The sequence below is a fragment of the Oncorhynchus gorbuscha genome, linkage group LG02, assembly GCF_021184085.1.
Source record: "Oncorhynchus gorbuscha isolate QuinsamMale2020 ecotype Even-year linkage group LG02, OgorEven_v1.0, whole genome shotgun sequence".
NCBI classification, from domain to species: domain Eukaryota; kingdom Metazoa; phylum Chordata; class Actinopteri; order Salmoniformes; family Salmonidae; genus Oncorhynchus; species Oncorhynchus gorbuscha.
Window position 1 is genome coordinate 65,105,704 of NC_060174.1, and position 24,764 is coordinate 65,130,467.

Consider the following 24,764-nt stretch of genomic DNA (forward strand, 5'->3'; position numbering starts at 1 on the left):
AATCCATCTGAATGCCTTCAGCGGAAATAACGGAACCGAGAAAAGTAACGGAGGAGACATGAAAAGAGCACTTCTCAGCCTTCACGTAGAGACAATTCTCTAAAAGGCGCTGGAGAACACGTCGAACGTGCTGAACATGAATCTCGAGTGACGGTGAAAAAAATCAGGATATCGTCAAGGTAGACAAAAACAAAGATGTTCAGCATGTCTCTCAGAACATCATTAACTAATGCCTGAAAAACAGCTGGCGCATTGGCGAGACCAAACGGCAGAACCCGGTACTCAAAATGCCCTAACGGAGTGTTAAACGCCGTTTTCCACTCGTCCCCCTCTCTGATGCGCACGAGATGGTAAGCGTTACGAAGGTCCAACTTAGTAAAGCACCTGGCTCCCTGCAGAATCTCGAAGGCTGATGACATAAGGGGAAGCGGATAACGATTCTTAACCGTTATGTCATTCAGCCCTCGATAATCCACGCAGGGGCATAGAGTACCGTCCTTTTTCTTAACAAAAAAAACCCCAGCCCCGGCCGGAGAGGAAGAAGGCACTATGGTACCGGCGTCAAGAGACACAGACAAATAATCCTCGAGAGCCTTACGTTCGGGAGCCGACAGAGAGTATAGTCTACCCCAAGGAGGAGTGGTCCCCGGAAGGAGATCAATACTACAATCATACGACCGGTGAGGAGGAAGGGAGTTGGCTCGGGACCGACTGAAGACCGTGCGCAGATCATGATATTCCTCCGGCACTCCTGTCAAATCGCCAGGTTCCTCCTGAGAAGTGGGGACAGAAGAAATGGGAGGGATGGCAGACATTAAACACTTCACATGACAAGAAACGTTCCAGGATAGGATAGAATTACTAGACCAATTAATAGAAGGATTATGACATACTAGCCAGGGATGACCCAAAACAACAGGTGTAAAAGGTGAACGAAAAATCAAAAAAGAAATAGTCTCACTGTGGTTACCAGATACTGTGAGGGTTAAAGGTAGTGTCTCAAATCTGATACTGGGAAGATGACTACCATCTAAGGCGAACATGGGCGTAGGCTTGTCTAACTGTCTGAAAGGAATGTCATGTTTCCGAGCCCATGCTTCGTCCATGAAACAACCCTCAGCCCCAGAGTCTATCAAGGCACTGCATGTAGCACCCGAACCGGTCCAGCGTAGATGGACCGACATAGTAGTACAGGATCTAGATGGAGAGACCTGAGTAGTAGCGCTCACCAGTAGCCCTCCGCTTACTGATGAGCTCTGGCTTTTACTGGACATGAATTGACAAAATGTCCATCAAATCCGCAATAGAGGCACAGGCGGTTGGTGATCCTCCGTTCCCTCTCCTTAGTCGAGATGCGAATACCTCCCAGCTGCATGGGCTCAGTCTCTGAGCCAGAGGAGGGAGATGGTTGCGATGCGGAGCAGGGAAACACCGTTGACGCGAGCTCTCTTCCACGAGCTTGGTGACGAAGATCTACCCGTCGTTCTATGCGGATGGCGAGAGCAATCAAAGAGTCCACACTGGAAGGAACCTCCCGGGAGAGAATCTCATCTTTAACCACTGCGTGGAGTCCCTCCAGAAAACGAGCGAGCAGCGCCGGCTCGTTCCAGTCACTAGAGGCAGCAAGAGTGCGAAACTCTATAGAGTAATCCGTTATGGATCGATCACCTTGGCATAGGGAAGCCAGGGCCCTAGAAGCCTCCCTACCAAAAACTGAACAGTCAAAAACCCGAATCATCTCCTCTTTAAAGTTCTGGTAATTGTTTGAACAATCAGCCCTTGCCTCCCAGATAGCTGTGCCCCACTCTCGAGCCCGGCCAGTAAGGAGTGAAATGACGTAAGCAACCCGAGCTCTCTCTCTAGAGTATGTGTTGGGTTGGAGAGAGAACACAATATCACACTGGGTGAGAAAGGAGCGGCACTCCTTGGGCTGCCCGGAGTAGCAAGGTGGGTTATTAACCCTAGGTTCCGGAGGCTCGGCAGACCAGGAAGTAACAGGTGGCACGAGACGAAGACTCTGGAACTGTCCAGAGAGGTCGGAAACCTGAGCGGCCAGGTTCTCCATGGCATGACGAGCAGCAGACAATTCCTGCTCGTGTCTGCCGAGCATGGCTCCTTGGATCTCGACGGCAGTGTTACGAACGTCTGTAGTCGCTGGGTCCATTCTTTGGTCGGATCCTTCTGTTATGCAGGTGAATGAGGACCCAAAAGCGACTTGGCGAAAACAGAGTCTTTAATCCAGTTTAAGGAAATAGCATTACTCCTAGACAAATCGGAGCGGTAAATAAAGCATAAGAAACAATTTCACTCGTAATCACGAGAACTGACTGGAGACTCGATAATGAACTGCAGGTTGCCTCGGGAAGGCACTTGACCGTAGCAGACTCAGACACCTGCTCACCACGCAGCATCTGAGGGAACACGACACGACAGGGCGATACAAAGACACAGCACGGTGAACAGTATACAAGGATCCGACAGGACAGAAACGGAAAACAAGGGGAGAAATAGGGACTCTAATCAGGGGAAAATATAGGGAACAGGTGTGGGAAGACTAAATGATTGATTAGGGGAATAGGAACAGCTGGGAGCAGGAACGGAACGATAGAGAGAAGAGAGAGAGAGAGAGGGAGAGAGAAAAAAGGGAACGAACCTAAAAAGACCAGCAGGGGGAAAACGAACAGAAGGAAAAGCAAAATGACAAGACAATATAAGACAAAACATGACAAGATTACAAATGGAAATGATGTATTCATTTTATTATAGTAAATTAAGAATTGGTGGTTAAATCCACTATACGATCACAATGACTGATAGACGTTTCAATAGTTTTTTATGTTAGTATATTATACTGCAGATGTATAGAGAATTACTGTGGCAGTGCTATTTATATTCCGTTTCGACTACTGATCATTCATCCATACTGTGTGTCCCATCATTTCAGCTTTGGAAATAAATGAACTATCCATCCATTGATCCTTCCTCTGTTGATTTACTGACTTGAGGGACGGGACCAGGAAGGTCACACATAGTGATAAGAAATGAAAGAAAAGGTTACTCACCTTGAAACGCGCAACCAGAAAGAAGGGCTCACTGACGCGTGTGAGAGACGGGTCACCGAAATAGAGAGCTATTCAAGGCGTTGGAACTTGAAACTGCAGGGTGTCCCCGAGGTGGAGATGCAATATGTATGTCAGGAGACCACACGGATCTGCCAAGCTATTCTCCTGGAGGAGAGGACCAAACTCCCTGAAGTGATTGACATCGTTCACCGTCTCGGCTCCAAGCGTCCTAACAACTCCAAGCCCAGGAGCATCATCATGCAGTTTACGCAGCAGGTCTACAGAGATGCTGTGTGGAAAGCAGCGAAGAAGTCCACCTACCTGCAAACCAAACGTTCTGAAGTTTAATGAGGATTTTTCCAGGGTTGATCGAGAGAGGAGGGAGAAGCTGTAGCCAGTGATTGAGGCAGCGCGCAAGCAGGGAAAGACTACATATTATTTCTGGGCGAGTGCCTTCATCAATATAACTGAAATGTATCCCTTCCTGAGAGCATACACTTATTGCTGGATCAGTGCGTTCGTCCTATTTCCAAGCAGCACATGTATGAGCTTTGAATTTTGGTGTGGACAATGAATGTATATAATTGTTTCTATTCTGTTTCGGATAGAAATGGGTTTTATTTCCTTTTTATAGAAAAGGGCCACTTCGGGAGTATTTTGGTTGCTGACTGACAGCTAGTTCATTTTAAATGTAACTAATTGACAGCTAATTATTGTTGCATTTTGTATTTTTTCACTCAATAAGGTCCATGAATATGCTGCGGCTCTTGGTGTTTCTGCTCTGTACTCGGTTACCTTCCTGTGAGCACTTGACAACCATTTTCTTCTCGGTGTTCTCGTTCACCTAGTCTTTGTCAATAGTTTCTCTTAATGCTAGGGGGTTTAAGACACACTGTGAAACATAAAGCCTTGTTTCTTTTTCTTAAGCAACTGAAAACGGGTTGTTTCTACTGTAAAATGATGCTTACTTTTGGAGGTCGCAATGGGGTAAATTATATTTTGGCTCTCACATTGTTCGGAACGATCAGCAGGTGTTGCTACATTAAAACATTGTTTTGGTGGTGTTATTTTGCATTCAGATCGTGACTCAAGTGGTTATTATCTTTTGTCGTATAATTTAATTTAGTCAAACGATTTTGGTTACTGTTTATGGGGATAACTTCTTGTGCTATAGAAAATCGAATTTTATATCGGTTATCTGAATTTCCCAGCTCCTTACTCTTAATAGTTGGAGATGTTAATATTGCTTTAGATAATTATCTTGAGAGGTGGCCTCTGCGGCAGTCTACTTCAATGAATGCCAATCTATAGTTATGCAGAAGTTTGATCTAGTGGATATATATGGAGAGAGAAGTTTCCTCTTGGGAGATCCTATACCTGGTGTAAAACATGTACTAGACGTTCACTTATTGACTATGGTTTCAGAGGGCTTAAGAAACGAGGTTTCTATTCATATTCTTAACAACAGACCATAGAGCTATTTGCATACAAGTTTCAATATTTCCCTGTAATGATAGTCGATGCAAAGCTTCACACTGGAAACTGAATAGCTTCATATTAAAACATGAAATAGTCTAATTTGATATAGGTTTTACTATACATTTTTTTGAATAAAGCCCAGAGGCTTCTACAGTTTGAAATGGCTAAATATTTAAGAAAATATAGCAGTGAACTTGTAAAGACCAGGAGGATAGAAGAGGAAAATGTTATATCAAGAATTACCTCGCTCTTCCAGAGACCTAATAGTCTTTCAGATACGGATAAAGCTGAGTTAATTAGCCTTCCTGTTGTGTACGTTTCATGTTAATTCATTCAGTGTTCCTGGTCCAAAATGACCAACCCATTATAGCTGATTATTAATCCATAATAATACATATATTATCACCTAATGTTGTGTTTGATCTTTTTATCAACTTAAGTTCTTGTGAACATTACAAGTTTTGAAATTCTATTTGCTATTGACCTGAGCTCATATAACTTGTTTTTGAGTAAAAAATGCATAATTTATGGATTATTCAGATGAAACATATTGTGCTATTTATCACAGACTACTTTGTGTCAAAGTTTAACAAGGACTCGCTCCTCCTCACAAGTGTCATGATCAAAGATATGATCAAGAGCCTCACATACAGTATGTTGTTTGGTCATTGTGCTGCCACAGAATGAATTGTGACCAAGGCCTCACTCACAATTCTCTTCTAAATGTTAACTATTGATTCTTCTGATCAAGAATGATGTGATAATCCCATCTCTTTAGAGGAAATTACAGAGGCTATTGATCGCCTTCAGATGGTATTACTGCAGAATTCTGCAAAGTTTTCCCAAAGAATTGGCTCCCTTTCGATTGGAAGTGCACTCTGACAGTATAGTCAATGAAGCACTCCCTCCCACTCTAAAGCAAGGTTTAATTACTATAATTCCTAAACCCCCAAAATACTTGTTACTCATTGATAATTGGCGTCCAATTTGCCTTTTAAATAACGATTACAAGTTAATAATAGCACTTGTCGTTGCTAAATGAGGAAGGGCTGTTTTGGATGCCATTATAGATGAGTCCCAGTCAGGGTTTATGAGAAATAGACACATCTCAAACAATGTCAGACTGCTATTAGATATCATAGATTACTCAGATTTGGTCTCTGATGAGAGTTTTATACTCTTTGGATTTGTATAAAGCCTTTGATTTTCCTACTTCTCATACTGTGTAATTACAATATTGAAAACAATCGAGATTGATTGATTTAAATTCCATAAACAATCCCTTTTTAGCAATGTCTTTGACCTACAAGCACAATTTATCTCCACACAGATATTTTACCTGGAACAATAGAGATATCTTATGTTTTAAGGCAAGTCATTATTTTTGAGAAATGGATACAAAACAACTGTTCAATGATAAAGGTATTTTATTTAATTGTGCTGAATTCTTGCCTTTTGTAAGATACCGATAACTCCAAAGGAATTTGCTGTAGTTTTTGATGCAATCCCCTCTGGAGTTATTGTACTTTTTAAGGATGTAGACAAATCTATCCCCTCTTCTTTACCTTCTCCTGATCCAGTTGACTCAACAGTAGGAAAGATAGGTTCCTCTCCTTCTGTTTTGAAAAACAATAGGAAAATATGTTCCTTATTTCAATGTGATGTTGTTTCAGTCCCATATGTCATGTCTTTCTGGAATGGCTTTTTAAGAAATATTAATTGGAAAATGTTTGGTGTCTTTCTCAAATGTTTATTTGAACTAATACGATTAAAGAAGTTTCTTTATAAATTAATTCACAAGTGCTACCCCACTAAACATTATATTGAAAAGGGGAAAAAAAGACATGGATGTTTCCTGTACCTTCTGTAATGAACATCTGGAGACTGCTTTACATTTATTTTGGTATTGCTCTTATACCTGGAAGCTGTAAGAAGATATCTGTACATTTGTTTTAGATCATATACACTACCGGTCCAAAGTTTTAGAACACCTACTCATTCATGGGTTTTTCTTTATTTTTACTATTTTCTACATTCTAGAATAATAGTGAACATCAAAAACAGGCACCCCTGTTAATTGAAATGCATTCCAGGTGCATTCCAGGTGACCTCATGAAGCTGGTTGAGAGAATGTCAATTGACAATGTCAATGTGTGCAAAGCTGTCATCAAGGCAAAGGGTGGCTATTTGAAGAATCTCAAATATAAAATATATTTTGATTTGTTATACCATATTTGATTACTACATTTAAAAAAAAATCACCTTTATTTAACCAAGTAAGCTAGCTGAGAACAAGTTCTCATTTACAACAGCGACCTGGCCAAGATAAAGCAAAGCAGTGTGTCACAAACAACAACACAGAGTTACACATGGAATAAACAAGCATACAGTCAATAACACAATAGAAAAAAAGAAAGTATATACAGTGTGTACAAATGTTGTGAGGAGGTATGGCAATAAATCGGCCATAGTAGCGAAGTAATTACAATTTAGCAGATTAACACTGGAGTGATAAATGAGCAGATGATGATGTGCAAGTAGAGATACTGGTGTGCAAAAGAGTGGAAAAGTAAATAAAAACAATATGGGGATGAGGTAGGTAGATTAGGTGGGCTATTTACAGATGGACTATGTACAGCTGCAGCGATCGGTTAGCTGATCAGATAGCTGATGTTTAAAGTTAGTGCGGGAAATATAAGTCTCCAGCTTCAGCGATTTCTGCAATTCGTTCCAGTCACTGGCAGCAGAAAACTGGAAGGAAATGCGGCCAATAGAGGTGTTAGCATTAGGGATGACCAGTGAGATATACCTGCTGGAGCACGTGCTATGGGTGGGTGTTGTTATCGTGACCAGTGAGCTGAGATAAGGCGGAGCTTTACCTAGCATAGACTTATAGATGACCTGGAGCCAGTGAGTCTGGCAACGAATATGTAGTGAGGGCCAGCCGACTAGGGCATACAGGTCGCAGTGGTGGGTGGTATAAGGGGCTTTGCTAACAAAACGGATGGCACTGTGATAGACTGCATCCAGTTTGCTGAGTAGAGTATTGGAGGCTATTTTGTAGATGACATCACCGAAGTCGAAGATCGGTTTTACTAGGGTAAGTTTTAGAGGTCGACCGATTAATCGGAATGGCCGATTAATTAGGGCCGATTTCAAGTTTTCGTAACAATAGGAAATCGGTATTTTTGGGCACTGATTTGCCGATTTTTTTAAATTCTTTTTTTTACACCTTTATTTAATCTTTGTTTAACTAGGCAAGTCAGTTAAGAACACATTCTTGTTTTCAATGACGGTCTAGGAACGGTGGGTTAACTGCCTCGTTCAGGGGCAGAAAGACACACTTTCACCTTGTCAGCGCCGGGGATCCAATCTTGCAACCTTACAGTTAACTAGTCCAACGCAATAAGGACCTGCCTCTCTCTCTTTGCACTCCACAAGGAGACTGCCTGTTACGCAAATGCAGTAAGCCAAGGTAAGTTGCTAGCTAGCATTAAACTTATCTTATAAAAAACAATCAATCATAATCACTAGTTAACTACACATGGTTGATGATATTACTAGATATTATTACATATTATTACATATTATCTAGCGTGTCCTGTGTTGCATATAATCTGATTGAGCATACAAGCATCTAAGTATCTAAGCATCTGACTGAGCGGAGGTAGGCTGAAGCAGGCACATAAACATTCATTCAAACAGCACTTTCGTGCGTTTTGCCAGCAGCTCTTCCTTGTGCGTCAAGCATTGCGCTGTTTATGACTTCAAACCTATCAACTCCCGAGTTAATAGCGTTTCAAACTTCACTCGCTCTGAGCCTTGGGGTGGTTGTTTCCCTTGCTCTGCATGGGTAATGCTGCTTTGATGTGGTGGCTGTTGTTGTGTTGCTGGTTCAAGCCCAGGGAAGAGCGAGGAGAGGGATGGAAGCTATACTGTTACACTGGCAATACTAAAGTGCCTATAAGAACATCCAATAGTCAAAGGGTAATGAAATACAAATGGTATGGAGGGAAATAGTCCTATAATAACTACAACCTAAAACTTCTTACCTGGGAATATTGAAGACTCATGTTAAAAGGAACCACCAGCTTTCATATGTTCTCATGTTCTGAGCAAGGAACTGAAATTTTAGCTTTCTTACATAGCACATATTGCACTTTTACGTTCTTCTCCTACACTTTGTTTTTGCATTATTTAAACCAAATTGAACCTGTTTCATTATCTACTTGAGGCTAAATTGATTTTATTGATGTATTATATTAAGTTAAAAATAAGTGTTAATTCAGTTTTGTTGTAATTGTCATTATTGCCACCCAGAGTCTCTGGTGGCACAGCTGGCGCTGCAGTACAGCGCCCTTAACCACTGCGCCACCCGGGAGGCTGCAAAGCCTTTCTTTATCAACGTCATTGTTATTTGAGCTATATTCATCAATGTTTATTTGAGTAAAAAAAAACTCTGTTTATTACTTTTGAGAATGAAATTGAATAATATACTGTATAAACACTTTCTTCTTCTCATAACAAAAAAGTAATTAAAACTTTCAATGTTTGCAGTTTTTACAAGGTCTTTATGTAATGTATTGTCTTTATTCTCCTGACTGTTGTACACTCTGTTTTTCTATATTGCATATTTTGAAGTACTTTACAAAAATAAAATAAGAAAATAAGTTGCCTATTGTCACGCCTTGGTCATTGTATCTTGTGTTTTTGTTATATGTTTGGGTAGGCCAGGGTGTGACATGGGTTTATATGTTGTATTTCGTATTAGGGTTTGTATTAATTGGGAGTGTGTATTATTAGGGGTGTGTCTAGTTAGGCTTGGCTGCCTGAGGCGATTCCTAATTGGAGTCAGCTGATTCTAGTTGTCTCGGATTGGGAACCGTATTTAGGTAGCCTGAGTGCACGTTGTATTTCGTGGGTGATTGTACCTGTCTTTGTGTTAGTCACCAGATAGGCTGTATTAGTTTCACTCGTTTGTTGTTTTTGTATTCTCAGTTATTTCATGTACAGCATTTTCTTCATTAAAAGTCATGAGTAACCTACACGCTGCATTTCGGTCTGACTTTCTACAAACAACAGATGAAGATCATTACAGAATCACCCACCACGATTCACAGACCGAGCAGCGTGTGAACTGGCAGGAGCTAAAGGAGGACGATATGGACGGCAGAAGCATGGGAAGAAATCGACAGGTGGGCGTCCGGAGTGCAAGAGCCTGCCTGGGATTCCCTACAGCAATGCGAAGAGGGCTATACACGGATGGAATCGAAAAGGAGAGCACGGCTATACAGAGCGAAAACCGTAGGTAACGGGGAAAGCGCAGAGAGAGAGTGGCAGAGTCAGGAGTCAGACCTAAGCCTACTCTCCCTGTTAATTGTGAGGAGCAGCAATATGAGGACTTCTGGTCTTGGGAGATGATATTAGATGGAAAAGGACCCTGGGCGCAGCCGGGAGAATATCGCAGTCCCAAGGAGGAAATAGAAGCAGCTAAAGCGGAGAGGCCTTAGTATGAGGAGCGGTTGGAAACCGGAAAGTCACCCCAAAAAAATTATTGGGGGGGGGCTAAAAGGGAGAATAGTTATGCCAGGTAGGAAACCTGTGCATACTCCCTGTGCTCACCGTTGGGCTAGAGAGACCGGGCAGGCACCGTGTTATGCTATGGAGCGCACGGTGTTTCCAGTGCGGGTGCAGAGCCAGCTGCGACACATACCAGCCCTTCCTATTGGCCGGGCTAGAGTGGGCATCGAGCCAGGTAAGCTTGGGCAGGCTCGGTGCTCTAGAGCTCCAGTGCGCCTGCACGGTCCGGTCTATCCAGAGCCACCTCTACACACCAGTCCTCCGGTAGCAGCTCCCCGCACCAGGCTTCCTGTGCGTGTCCTCGCGCCAGTACCACCAGTTCCAGCACCACGCACCAGGCCTCCAGTGCGCCTCGCCTGTTTAGCGCAGCCAGAGCTTTTCTCCTCTCCTGCGCTGCCGGAGTCTCCTGTCTGTCCAGCGCCACCAGTGCTCCCAGTCGGCCCAGCGCGTCCAGTGCACATCGCCTGTTCAGCACAGCCAGTGCTTTTCTCCCCTTCTTTGATGTTGGAGTCTCCCCCCTGTTCAGCTCAGCCAGAGCCTTTCTCCTCTCCTGCGCTGCCGGAGTCTCCTGTCTGCCCAGCGCCGCCAGTCGGCCCAGCGTCACCAGTCTGCCAGGATCCGCCAGAAATGCCAGTCTGCCAGGATCCGCCAGAAGTGCCAGTCTGCCAAGATCTTCTAGATCGGCCAGACAACCTGAATCATCCAGGTCCACCAGCCAGCCTGGATTTACCGGAGCCTACTACCTGCCTGAGCTTCCTCTCAGTACTGAGCTTCCTCTCAGTACTAGGCTCCCTCTCTGTACTAGGCTCCCTCTCTGTACTGGGCTCCCTCTCAGTACCGAGCTTCCTCTCAGTAAAGAGCTTCCTCTCAGTACCGAGCTTCCTCTCAGTACCGGGCTTCCCCTCAGTACCGGGCTTCCCATCAGTACCGGGCTGCTTCGGTCCCGGGCTGCCCCTCTGTCCCAGGCTGCCCCGCTGTCCTGAGTTGCCCCTTTATCCTGAGTTGCCCCTCTGTCCCGAGCTGCCCCTCTATCCCGAGCTGCCCCTCTGTCCCGAGCTGCCCCTCTGTCCCGAGCTGCCCCTCGGTCCCGAGCTGCCCCTCAGTTATGTGGGGATCAGGGTGAGGACTATTAGGCCATGGTCGGCGGAGAAGGTGGATTATCCTAGGACGCGTAGGGGAGGAACTAGGACATTTATGGAGTGGGGTCCACGTCCCGAGCCAGAACCGCCACCATGGCCAGACGCCCACCCGGACCCTCCCTATGCTCTTGAGGTGCGTCCCGGAGTCCGCACCTTAGGGGGGGGGGGTTCTGTCACGCCTTGGTCATTGTATCTTGTGTTTTTGTTATATGTTTGGGTAGGCCAGGGTGTGACATGGGTTTATATGTTGTATTTCGTATTAGGGTTTGTATTAATTGGGAGTGTGTATTATTAGGGGTGTGTCTAGTTAGGCTTGGCTGCCTGAGGCGATTCCTAATTGGAGTCAGCTGATTCTAGTTGTCTCGGATTGGGAACCGTATTTAGGTAGCCTGAGTGCGTGTTGTATTTCGTGGGTGATTGTACCTGTCTTTGTGTTAGTCACCAGATAGGCTGTATTAGTTTCACTCGTTTGTTGTTTTTGTATTCTCAGTTATTTCATGTACAGCATTTTCTTCATTAAAAGTCATGAGTAACCTACACGCTGCATTTCGGTCTGACTTTCTACAAACAACAGACGAAGATCATTACACCTATACCAGCTACCAGCATGGATACTTTACGTCCCTTGCTATTGGGCCCATTCGATTATGCTGAGCCACGGGGCCCCAGTCTATGGCCCGTGATGTGAAAAGGTAAAAGCTGGTGATGGAGGAGAGCCCTTCTCGAATGAACAGTAATCTGCTCATCTTGGTCATGTCTACAATGCCAACCTGGTCTCAGAGCATTTCGCATTATTCTGTATGTAAATCTGAGAATTTCCAATTAGTATGATATGTAAAGTTTTTTTATGGTATGTATTAATTTGTGGATGTCCATCACCCATTTCGTATTATATGTTATGCATTAGCAAAACATACAAAATGTTACTATTTCGAAAAGCTTATGAGAATTATAGCTATGTGGCTAACATTAGCTAGGCTAGGGATTAGGGTTAAGTTTCGGTTTAGGAATTAGGCTAAAGGGTTAGCTAAAAGGGTTTAGGTTAGGGAAGGGTTAGCTAACATGCTAAGTATTTGCAAAGTAGCTAAAAAGGAGTAAGTTGTTAATGTTGTTAAAGTTCTCCGTGATGAGATGCGACCTCGCAACCTTGGGGTTGCTAGCCATTTGAGTTACATGCATGTGGAAAATGCATCATACAGGCTGATTTCAGGACATTGACCCCAATCGTCATTTCCTGTTGAACACGGAACGAGGGAGAGCTCAGTTTGTTGTTTTGGAAAGTTTGTTGTTTTGAAAAGTTTGTTAGTAGCTAGATAACTTTTGAGTTTGGACCCAGCGACGTAGTTGGAATCAGTTGCTGGGACTGCTATTCCCTGTCCAGTGATTCTGCCGATCAAGGTCTGGATCTATTTGGCGTAGCAGATAGCCTAGCTGCTAGCTAGCTGCCTATCAAGCTATCGGGGTTTTCTTGAGGGCTTGAACGCAGCCCGCAACGCGTTTAGCCATTGTGGCTGAGACAGTGGATTGTCCTGGGTTTGCGGCTGTCTGCCACCCCTATGTCATTGAGAGAGGACATCAGTTCTGTGTGTGAATCCATGATATCAATGACGGAGAAATCTCGAGGGACAATCAAGGCGGAACGACATGGTTGCGGATGAAATTGCAGAATCTCCACATGAGACCTGGACAGAGTATAAGGACAAAGTGAGGGAAATGATTTCTGAGAAATTGAAGATGGACCACGGAAAGATTTGAGGTGGAGTGAGCCCACCACCGGCCCAATTGACAGGCCCAGATAGATAGAGGTCAAGTTCATGAGGTAGAAGCACAACGTCGCTGTTCTGGAAAGAGCCAAGAACTTTGTCAGGAGTTGGCCAGGGTTGTTCCGGTTTTTGGTCACTAGATGCCCCCATTGTGCTTTTTGACCTTTTGTTTTCCCTTGATCCCCATTATTATTTGCACCTGTGTCTCGTTTCCCCTGATTGTATTTAAACCCTTAGTTTTCCTCAGTTATTTGCTCTGTGTTTGTATGTTAGCACCCAGCCCTAGTATTCTGTGTACTCTTGTTGATTCCGGTGGACTCTCTTGTGGAATTCTGTTTTTTGTTCTTGTTTATTTATTTTTGAGTATCTTTTGAGGCTTTTTATGCTATACCTACCACCATGTGGATTTACCTTTTTGTCTTGGAGGATTTGTTCTTGTGGAATTCCTTTTGAGGTTGTGGAGTTACATGTTTTCCTGAAGGACTTCACTTTTTTACTTCATTAAATACACTGTCTCAAGTACTGGTGTGTCTGCCTCATCTTCTGGGTTCTGCTGACTATTCGTGGCTCAGTTGGTTAAGTGACTGTTTCTCACTCCGGAGACCTGGGTTCGTAACCGGGTCCTGACAAACTTGAGAGGAACGTATATCTTCCTCAACAAGGACTTATCCCAGCCATGAAAGCTGCCAGAGCGCGTTGTGACATCCGCTATGAGAGGCTCATTGTCCACCCTCCCTCCCAGAAGCTTGGAAGGGGTGAGAGAGCCAAGCCTATGGGTTTGTAGCTTCAACCCTGCAACACGCACACACCAATTGATTAACGGACTGCTGGATGTATTTTATTGACTTATATATTTTTTTTATCTTGCTTCTGCTTTGTTTGCTCTTTTCCATATTATGTATATCTCTGATAAGCTACCCAGGAAAGGGCTGAAAATGGCCCGTATTAATATATGTAGCCTTAGAAATAAGATTCATGAAATCAATAACTTGCAAACATCAGATAACATTCATATATTAGGCATTTCTGAGACTCTATTAGATCATTCATTTGATGATTCAGCAGTAGCAATACAACATTGATAGAAAAGACATAAATTATTATGGGGAGGTGTTGCTGTATATATTCAGAGCCATATCCCTAATGTTTAGATAAGATCTTTTGTCAAGTGTTATTAAAGTGTTGTGGTTGCAGGTTCACTTGGCACATCTAAAGCCTTTTCTTTTGTGGTGTTGCTATAGGCCACCAAGTGCTAACAGTCAGTATCTAAATAATATGTGTGAAATGCTTGACAGTGTATGTGATGTAAACAGAGAGGTCTATTTTCTTGGGGACCTGAATATTGACTGGTTTTCATCAAGCTGTCCGCTCAAGAGGAATCTTCTCACTCTAACCAGTGCCTGTAATCTGGTTCAGGTTGTTAATCAACCTACCAGGGTGTTTACAAACACTACAGGAACAAGATCATCCACATGTATCGATCAGATTTGTACTAATAATGTAGAACTTTGTTCTAAAGCTGTATCCGTACCCATTGGATGCAGTGATCACAATATAGTGGCTATATCCAGGAAAGCCAAAGTTCCAAAAGCTGGGCCTAAAATAGTGTATAAGAGATCTGCACTTGATGAATTTATTAAATTGTTTCTTCCAATTATTGATAAACATGCACCTGTTAAGAAACTGACTGTTTTAAGGCACCATGAAATGATGAGGAATATAAAAACTGTATGGTTGAAAGAGACGGGCAAAAGGAGTGGAAAATAATCTGACTAGCTGATTTACTGCAAATGGAGAAATTATGTGACTAAACTCAACAAAAATAAGAAACTGTATTATGAAGCCTAGATCAATGATATAAAACTTTATAGTACTTTAGATTAAATTATGGGAAGAAAGACTAATTCAACTCCATCTTTCATTGAATCCGATGACTTATTCATCACAAAACCATTTGATGTTGCCAATTATTTTAATGATTACTTTATTGGCAAAGTGGGCAAACTTGGGCAGGAAATGCCAACAGTGAACAGTGATTCATCGTATTCATGCATAAAAAAAAACTAATAATTAAGAAAAGCATTGCAAGTTTGAATTTTGTGAAGTTAGTGTGGGAGAGGCGGAAAAATTATTGTTATCGATCAATAATAACAAACCTCCTGGTATTGACAATTTACGAGTGGCTATAGAGTCAGCTACCATCCTCAGTAGCTTTCCATCTATCTGTCATATTTTGAATCTGAACCTAGAGGAGTCTAGAATCCTCAGGCCGGGAGGGAAGCCAAAGTAATTCCGCTACCCAAGAGTGGTAAAGCGGCCTGGTTCTAACAGCAGACCTATCGGCTTGCTGCCAGCTCTTACTTAGCAAACTGTTGGAAAAAATTGTTTGACCAAATGCAGGTAACAAGGTAACAACACATCCGCCACGCTGATCCTCAACAGGATTCCCATCAGGGGTGCGTGCTAAGTCTCCTCCTGTACTCCTCATTCACTCATGACTGCATGGCCATGCACGACTCCAACACCATCATCAAGTTTGCCGATGACACAACAGTGGTAGGCCTGATCACCAACAACAACGAGACAGCCTATAGGGAGGAGGTCAGAGACCTGGCTGTGTGGTGCCAGGATTACAACCTCTCCCTCAACGTGATCACAAAAAAGGAGATGATTGTGGACTACAGGAAATGGAGGACCGAGCACGTCCCCACTCTCATCGAAGGGGATGCAGTGGAGCAGGTTGAGAACGTCAAGTTCCTTGGTGTCCACATCACCAAAAAACTGAATGGTCCAAACACACTAAAACAGTCATGAAGAGGGCACGACAAAACCTATTCCCCCTCAGGAGACTGAAAAGATTTGGCATGGGTCCTCAGATCCTCGAAAGGTTCTTCAGCTGCACCATCGAGAGCATGACTGGTTGCATCACTGCCTGGTATGGCAACTGCTCGGACTCCAACCACAAGGCACTACAGAGGGTAGTCACTGGGGCCAAGCTTCCTGCAATCCAGGACCTACAGTGGGGCAAAAAAAGTATTTAGTTAGCCACCAATTGTTCAAGTTCTCCCACTTAAAAAGATGAGAGAGGCCTGTAATTGTCATCATAGGTACACTTCAACTATGACAGATGTGGTATATCAAGAAGCTGATTAAACAGCATGATCATTACACAAGTGCACCTTGTGCTGGGGTCACACAACACAATGCCACAGATGTCTCAAGTTTTGAAGGAACATGCAATGGGCATGCTGACTGCAGGAATGTCCACCAGGGCTGTTGCCAGATAATTCCATTTTCATTTCTCTACCATATGTCGCCTCCAACTTTGTTTTAGATAATTTGGCAGTAGTCCAACCAGTCTCACAACCACAGACCACGTGTAACCACACCAGCCCAGGACCTTAATATTTCTGTGTGTTATGAAGTCCTTTTGTGGGGAAAAACTCATTCTGATTGGCTGGGCCTGGCTCTACAGTGGGTGGACCTGGCTCCCATGTGGGTGGGCATATGCTTTACACAGCCTAATTCATTTATTTCAATTGACTGATTTCCTTATATGAACTGTAACTCAGTAAAATATTTGAATTAGTTGCGTTTATACTTTTGTTCAGTATAGTTTTCATTTAAACTGGTACCTGGCTCACTCCCGGGAGACAGCCCGGTTCCAAAACGAATGCGATCCATTTTCGCCGGTGCATGATTCGTCTACCGGGGCCAGATCAATCGAATCCCCTCATTTGTTATACTGGAGGCGGACCTTAGTGAGATCTATGAGTGGATTTGAGGGTTTAAGAAGAAAAATAAGGACGTATCCCGTAGTTGCAGGTAGGAATTTCGCCATTTAATAGCTGAGTGTATTTTATATGTAAGCAGTTGAATATAACATAAAACGAACCCAAAGTTGCCAATTATGGTTAACTAACGTTAGCTAGAGAAGTAAGTAGCTTCAGATGAGGCTCGCTAGCTAGCTATGTTGACTGGTAGCCATGCTGTATGGTTTGGGTTGTCTTTCCATCAAATTATCTCTCCCGGCGACTTGGTATAAATTGATACTGCGTAACAGGTTTAAACAAACCACGATATATAGCTAGCTAGGTTAAAATACGTTCCACATGTCTTTATTATTGCCCTGATGTAAACATTTCACCTGTTGTTTACGTAGTAACGTTATGTGGTGAATCCATTTGAGTTGAACGTTTGCAAGCTTTTCACTGGCTTGACCATGAATGTTTGTAATACATATTTGTTGTAACTAGCTAATGCTAGCTAGAAAGCCTGTAGCTATAACGTTAGCTAGCTAACGCTCAGCTTTTCAGAGCAGTGGTGGGCTTGATAGGTAGTTAAACAATTAGCAAGCAAACGTTAGTCTGCTGAATTTCCAAAGTTTACAATAAATGTCCTATATGCATGGCTATCCGGACTATCCTGTGTATACAGGGCTCAGCTGTGAAAGAGACATTCGTCTCAACATAACTCCCTGTTAAAATAAAGGTGACATTAAAACAATCATGGGTTCCTTTGCGGCTAAGGTAAGGGTCTAAGAGTTAACATTGGACTGACTGTACAGCAGCTAGCTCGTTAATGTTATCTGTGTGGTTCGCTAGTATAGACGCCGGTGAAGCATAGCATGGAGAATGATGAGATTTACCCAGTCACGAAGAAGCGTGAGATTTGAGAAACAAGCTGTGGATAAGAATATGAAATTGAAACTAGCATATCGAGTGGGCGCTGTCCCTTAATTTTTTCCATTTTCAGATGACCGTCTAGCTTAGACACCTCGCTGCTTCTCGTCTCTGGAATTGACTGACACATTTAGCGAATGGTCTTGGAACATCTGAAATGTGGCCCACTCAATTGCTATGCACAGTTTGTACAGCATCCGTCAGAAGGCCTTCTCATGTTTATGATTTGTTTGTAATTTAATGTTTGTCTAGGCGGTGCATCTAGGAAGTGGATGTATTTACTGAAATAGGTGGTGTCATGGGGTTTCAAATAGAAATCCAATTTTCACATAAAAATGACACTCATAGGACTTCATGTTACACAGATGTTATTTCGGGTGTAGCGAAATGCTTGAATTCCTAGCTCCAACAGTGTAGTAGTATTTAACAATACACACACCTCAAAGTAAAATAATGGAATTAAGAAATGTCTAAATATTAGGAGGAGCAATTTTGAATAGAGTATATACATATGAAATGAGAAACTGTATGTAAACATTATTAAAGTGACCAGTGGTTACATGTTTATGTACATAGGGCAGCAGCCTCTAAGGTGCAGGGTTGTGTAACCAGGTGGTAGCTGGCTAGTGACAGTAACTAAGTTCAGGGCAGGTACTGGGTGGAGGCTGGCTAGTGATGGCTATTTAATTTAACAGTCTGATGGCCTGGAGATAGAAACTGTTTTTCAGTCTCTCAGTCCTAGCTTTGATGCGCATGTACTAGAGGTCGACCGATTATGATTTTTCAATTCCAATACCAATTATTGGAGGACAAAAAAAGCCAGTGCCGATTAATCGTCCGATTTTTCAAATTTATTTGTAATAATGACAATTACAACAATACAGAATGAACACTTATTTTTACTTAATATAATACATCAATAAAATCAATTTAGCCTCAAATAAATAATGAAACTAGTTCAATTTGCTTTAAATAATGCAAAAACAAAGTGTTGGAGAAGACGGTAAATATATGTGCCATGTAAGAAAGCTTACGTTAAAAGTTCCTTGCTCAGAACATGAGAACATATGGTGGTTCCTTTTAACCTGAGTCTTCAATATTCCCAGGTAAGAAGTTTTAGGTTGTAGTTATTATAGGAATTATAGGTTCATTTCTCTCAATACCATTTGTATTTAATATACATTTGACTATCGGATGTTCTTATAGGCACGTTAGTATTGCCAGTGTAACAGTATAGCTTCTGTACCTCTCCTCGCTCCTCCCTGGGCTCGAACCAGGAACACAACGACAACAGCCATCCTCGAAGAAGCGTTACCCATGCAGAGCAAGGGGGATAAATACTCCAAGTCTCAGAGCGAGTGACGTTTGAAACGCTATTAGCGCATACCCCGCTAACTAGCTAGCCATTTCACATCGGTTACACAAGCCTAATCTCAGGAGTTGATAGGCTTGAAGGCAAACAGCAGGGCTGCTGGCAAAATGCACGAATGTGCTGTTTGATTGAATGCTTATGAGCCTGCTGGTGCCTACCATCGCTCAGTGAGACTGCTCTATCAAATCATAGACTTAATTATAACATAACACACAGCAATGCAAGCCTTAGGTCATTAATATGGCCGAATCCAGAAAATCATCTCAAAAACAAGACGTTTATTCTTTCAGTGAAATACGGAACCGTTCCTTATTTTATCTAACCGGTGGCATCCATCAGCCTAAATATTCCTGTTACATTGCACAACCTTCAATGTTATGTCATAATTACGTAAAATTATGGCAAATTAGTTCGCAATGAGCCAGGCGGCCCAAACTGTTGCATATACCCTGACTCTGCATGCAATGAACGCAAGAGAAGTGACACAATTTCACCTGGTTAATATTGCCTGCTAACCTGGATTTCTTTTAGCTAAATATGCAGGTTTAAAAATATATACTTCTGTGTATTGATTTTAAGGAAGGCATAGGTGTTTATGGTTAGGTACACGTTGGAGCAACGACAGCCCTTTTTTGCGAATGCTCACTGCATCGATTATATGCAACGCAGGACACGCTAGATAAACTCGTAATATCATCAACCATGTGTAGTTATAACTAGTGATTATGATTGATAAAGTTTAATGCTAGCTAGCAACTTACCTTGGCTTCTTACTGCAATTGCGTCACAGGCGGGCTCCTCGTGAGGCAGGTGGCGTTGGACTAGTTAACTATAAGGTTGCAAGATTGAATCCCTGATCTGACAAGGTAAAAATCTGTTCTACCCCTGAACAAGGCAGTTAACCAACCGTTCCTAGGCTGTCGTTGAAAATAAGAATGTGTTCTTAACTGACTTGCCCAGTTAAATAAAGATGAAATAAAGGTGTAAAAAAAAAACCCATCAGATTATGAAAACTTGAAATCGGCCCTAATTAATCGGCCATTCCGATTAATCGGTCGACCTCTAACATGTACTGACCTTGCCTTCTGGATGATAGTGGGGTGAACAGGCTGTGGTTTGGGTGGTTGATGTCTTTGATGATCTTTTTGGCCTTCCTGTGACATCGTGTGCTGTAGGTGTCCTAGAGGGCAGACAGTGTGCCCCCGGTGATTCGTCGGGCAGACCGCACCACCCTCTGGAGATTCCTGCGGTTGCGGGCGGTGCAGGTGCCGTACCAGACAGTGATTCAGCCAAACAGGATGCTCTCAATGGTGCATCTGTCAAAGTTTGTGAGGGTCTTAGGGGCCAAGCCAAATTTATTCAGCCTCCTAAGGTTGAAGAGACGTGTGGGTGGACCATTTGATCGTCAGTGATGTGTACACCGAGGAACTTGAGTTTTACCTTCTCCATAGCAGTCCTGTCGATTGGGATGAGGGTGTGCTCCCGTTGCTGTCTCCTACAGTCCATGATCAGCTCCTAAATGTTGTTGATAGAGGTTATTTTCCTGGCACCACTCTGCGAGGGTTCTCACCTCCTCCCTGTAGGCTATCTCATCATTGTTGGTAATCAGGCCTACTACTGTAGTCGCCTGCAAACTTGATGATTGAGTTGGAGGCGTGCATGGCCACGCAGTCATGGGTGAACAGGGAGTACAGGAGAGGGCTGAGCACGGACCCTTGTTGGGCACCTGTGTTGAGTATCAGCGTAGTGGAGGTGTTTCTTACCTTCACAATCTGGAGGGTGGCCCATCAGGATGTCCAGGACCCAGTTGTACAGGATGGGTTTCAGACCCAGGACCCAAGCTTAATGATAAGCTCGAAGGGCACTATGGTGTTGAAGGCTGAGCTGTCGTCAATGAACAGCATTCTTACATAGGTATTCCTCTTTTCCAGATGGGATAGGGCAGTATGCTGTGCGATGGCGATTGCATCGTCTGTGGATCTATTGGGGCCGTATGCAAATTGAAGTCAAATCAAAGTTTATTTGTCAAGTGCGCCCAATGCAACAGGTGTAGACCTTAGAGTGAAATGCTTACTTACAGGCTTTAGGTGAACTATAGGTAAGTAAAGAAATAAAACAGTAAAAAGACAGACTATATACAGTAGCGAGGCTACATACAGACACATTTTAGTCAGGCTGATTGAGGTAATATGTAGATATGGTTAAAGTGACTATGCATATATGATGAACAGAGAGTAGCAGTAGCGTAAAATAGGGGTTGGTGGGTGTCGGGACACAATGCAGATAGCCTGGTTAGCCAATGTGCGGGAGCACTGGTTGGTCGGCCCAATTGAGGTAGTATGTACGTACAAGAATGTATAGTTAAATTGACTATGCATATATGATAAACAGAGTGTAGCAGCAGTGTAAAAAGAGGGGTTGAGGGGCACACAATGCAAATTATCTGGGAAGCGATTTGATTACCTGTTCAGGAGTGTTATGGCTTGGGGGTAAAAACTGCTGAAGCCTTTTTGTCCTAGACTTGGCACTCCAGTACCGCTTGCCTTGCGGTAGTAGAGCGAACAGTTTATGACTGGGGTGGCTGGGGTCTTTGACCATTTTTAGGGCCTTTCTCTGACACTGCCTGGTGTAGAGCTCCTGGATGGCAGGCAGCTTAGCCCCAGTGATATACTGGGCCGTACGCACTACCGTCTGTAGCGCTTTGCGGTCAGAGGCCAAGCAATTGCCGTACCAGGCAGTGATGCAACCAGTGCTCAACCATGCTCTCGATGTTGCAGCTGTATAACCTTTTGAGGATCTTTGGACCCATGACAAATCTTTTTAGTTTCCTGAGGGGGAATAGGCTTTGTCGTGCCCTCTTCACAACGGTCCTGTTGTGTTTGGACAATGAAGTTTGTTGTTGATGTGGACACCAAGGAACTTGAAGCTCTCAACCTGCTCCACTACAGCCCTGTCGATGAGAATGGGGGCGTGCTCTGTCCTCCTTTTCCTGTAGTCCACAATCATCTCCTTAGTCTTGGTTACGTTGAGGGATAGGTTGTTTTTCTGGCACCACCCGGCCAGGTCTCTGACCACCTCCCTATAGGCTGTCTCGTCGTTGGCGGTGATCAGGCCTACCACTGTTGTCATCTACAAACTTAATGATGGTGTTGGAGTCATGCCTGGCCATGCAGTCGTGGGTGAACAGGGAGTACAGGAGGGGACTGAGCATGCACCACTGTGGAGCTCCAGTGTTGAGGATTAGCGTGGCAGATGTGTTGCTAGCTACCCTCACCACCTGGGGGCGGCCCGTCAGGAAGTCCAGGATACAGTTGCAGATGGGAGGTGTTTAGTCCCAGGATCCTTAGCTTAGTTATGAGCTTTGAGGGTACTATGTTGTTGAACGCTAAGCTGTAGTCAATAAATAGCATTCTCACCTAAGTGTTCCTTTTGTCCAGGTGGGAAAGGGCAGTATTCAGTGCAATAGATATTAATTTAGTTCAGTTACCTTTTGCTTTCTTGGGTGCAAGAACAATGGTGGACATCTTGAAGCATGTGGAGATAGCAGAGTTGGATAGGTAGAGTTTGAATATGTCCATAAACACTCCAGCCAGCTGGTCTGCGCATGCTCAAAGTATGTAACTAGAGATGCCGTCTGGGCAGGCAGCCTTTACAAAATATATATATATTTATTTCACCTTTATTTAACCAGGTAGGCTAGTTGAGAACAAGTTCTCATTTACAACTACGACCTGGCCATGATAAAGCCAAGCAGTGCAACACAATCTGAGTTACACATGGAATATACAAATATACAGTCAATAATACAATAGAAAAAGTTTATATACAGTGTGTGTAAATGAGGTAGGATAACAGAGGTAAGGCAATAAGTAAACAAATAAGCCTTGCGAGGGTTAACACGGTTAAATGTCTTACTCACATCGGCCAAGGAGAACGGGCCGCGTCTGTGGCACTGTTATTCTCAAAGCGGACAAAGAGGATTTTTAGCTTGTTCGGGAGCACCATCACGTTTGGGATGGTGTTCTTCGCCTTGCAAGCCTCCCCCTTTTTCTTCCAAACATAATGATGGTCATTATGGTCAAACGGTTCTAAATTTGTTTCATCAGAAGACATTTCTCTAAAAAGTACTGTCTTTGTTCCCATGTTCAGTTGCAAACCGTAGTCTGGCTTTTTTTATGGCAGTTTTGGAGGATGAACGGAGGATAGATAGATCCAAAATGAAAACCTGCTCCAGAGTGCTCAGGTCCTCAGAATGGGACAAATGTTCACCTTCCAACAGGACAACAACCCTAAGCACACAGCCAAGACAATGCAGGAGTGGCTTTGGGACAAGTCTCTGAATGTCCTTGAGTGGTCCAGCCAGAGCCTGGACTTGAACACGATTGAACATCTCTGGAAAGACCTGAAAATAGCTGTGCATCAATGCTCCCCATGCAACCTGACAGAGCTCGATAGGATCTGCAGAGACGAATGGGAGAAACTCCCCAAATACAGGTGTGCCAAGCTTGTAGTGTCATACCCAAGAAGACTCAAGGCTGTAATCTATGCCAAAGGTGCTTCAACAAAGTACTGAGGCAAGGGTCTGAATACTTATGTAAATGTATTTCCCTTTTTATATCAAATCTTAACCTGTTTTTGCTTTGTCATTATGGGTTATTGTGTGTAGATTGGGGGGTTCATACATTTTAGAATAAGGCTGTAACGTAACAAAATGTGGAAATAATCAAGGCGCCTGATTACTTTCTGAATGCACTGTAAGTACCTTACTGTAAAATATTTCCATTAAAATGGGCTAAAGGGATGGTGAAAAATAACTTTTTAGCAATGCACTTTCTCAATCAAGAATTTAGCTTGGACTGTCTGGGAGTGGTCTGAGTGGGGAGGGAAAACAACTGAAAACTAGCTGTTATTGGCAGAGGCTTAGTTATTGGTCTATTAACCTCTTACCCCCTACTTTTTTCAATTTCCGCCTGAAGACATACCCAAATCTAACTGCCTGTAGCTCTGGCCCAGAAGCAAGGATATGCATATTCTTGGTACCATTTGAAAGAAAACACTCTGAAGTTTGTAAATGTGAATTGAATATAACACAATAGATCTGGTTTAGATACAACAATTTAAAATTGTTCATTTTTCATTGTATTATCATCTTTAAAATGAACAAGATAAAACAAACATTCATATAGGATGATGGGGGCAATTTCAGTGAAAAATATAAGAGGGCAACAGTACTTGTCACCCAGGTGTCCCACACGAGTAGCTCAAATGTACCCAAGTGGCCAAATTGGCAAAGGTATACATTTTGAAACAAATAACTATATACAAAATGTCCAAATGGTATTCTAACACCCCCCCCACCAAAACAAATGGAGAAAAAAAAAGAAATATACATTTACAAAATAACATGGGTAACTATTTACACACTTTCAATATTTGGAAGACCCTCAGTCCTCTATCAAATCAAATGTATTTATATAGCCCTTCGTACATCAGCTAATATCTCAAAGTGCTGTACAGAAACCCAGCCTAAAACCCCAAACGGCAAGCAATGCAGGTGTAGTAGCACGGTGGCTAGGAAAAACTCCCTAGAAAGGCCGAAACCTAGAGTGGAACCAGGCTATGTGGGGTGGCCAGTCCTCTTCTGACTGTGCCGGGTGGAGATTATAACAGAACATGGCTCAGATTTT

The 24,764-nt window shown here is 43.1% G+C and overlaps 1 protein-coding gene across 2 annotated transcripts in view; it reads left to right on the plus strand.

Annotated features, from left to right (window-relative positions):
* Positions 1 to 16,753: 16,753 nt before the first annotated feature.
* Positions 16,754 to 24,764, plus strand: part of LOC124007312 (kelch-like protein 13) — an 89,034-nt gene continuing 81,023 nt past the window's right edge. For both annotated transcript variants that reach the window (XM_046317802.1, XM_046317807.1), the window contains exon 1: positions 16,754 to 16,848. The gene's annotated coding sequence lies outside the window, so the exon portion shown is untranslated. The remainder of the gene's footprint in view (positions 16,849 to 24,764) is intronic.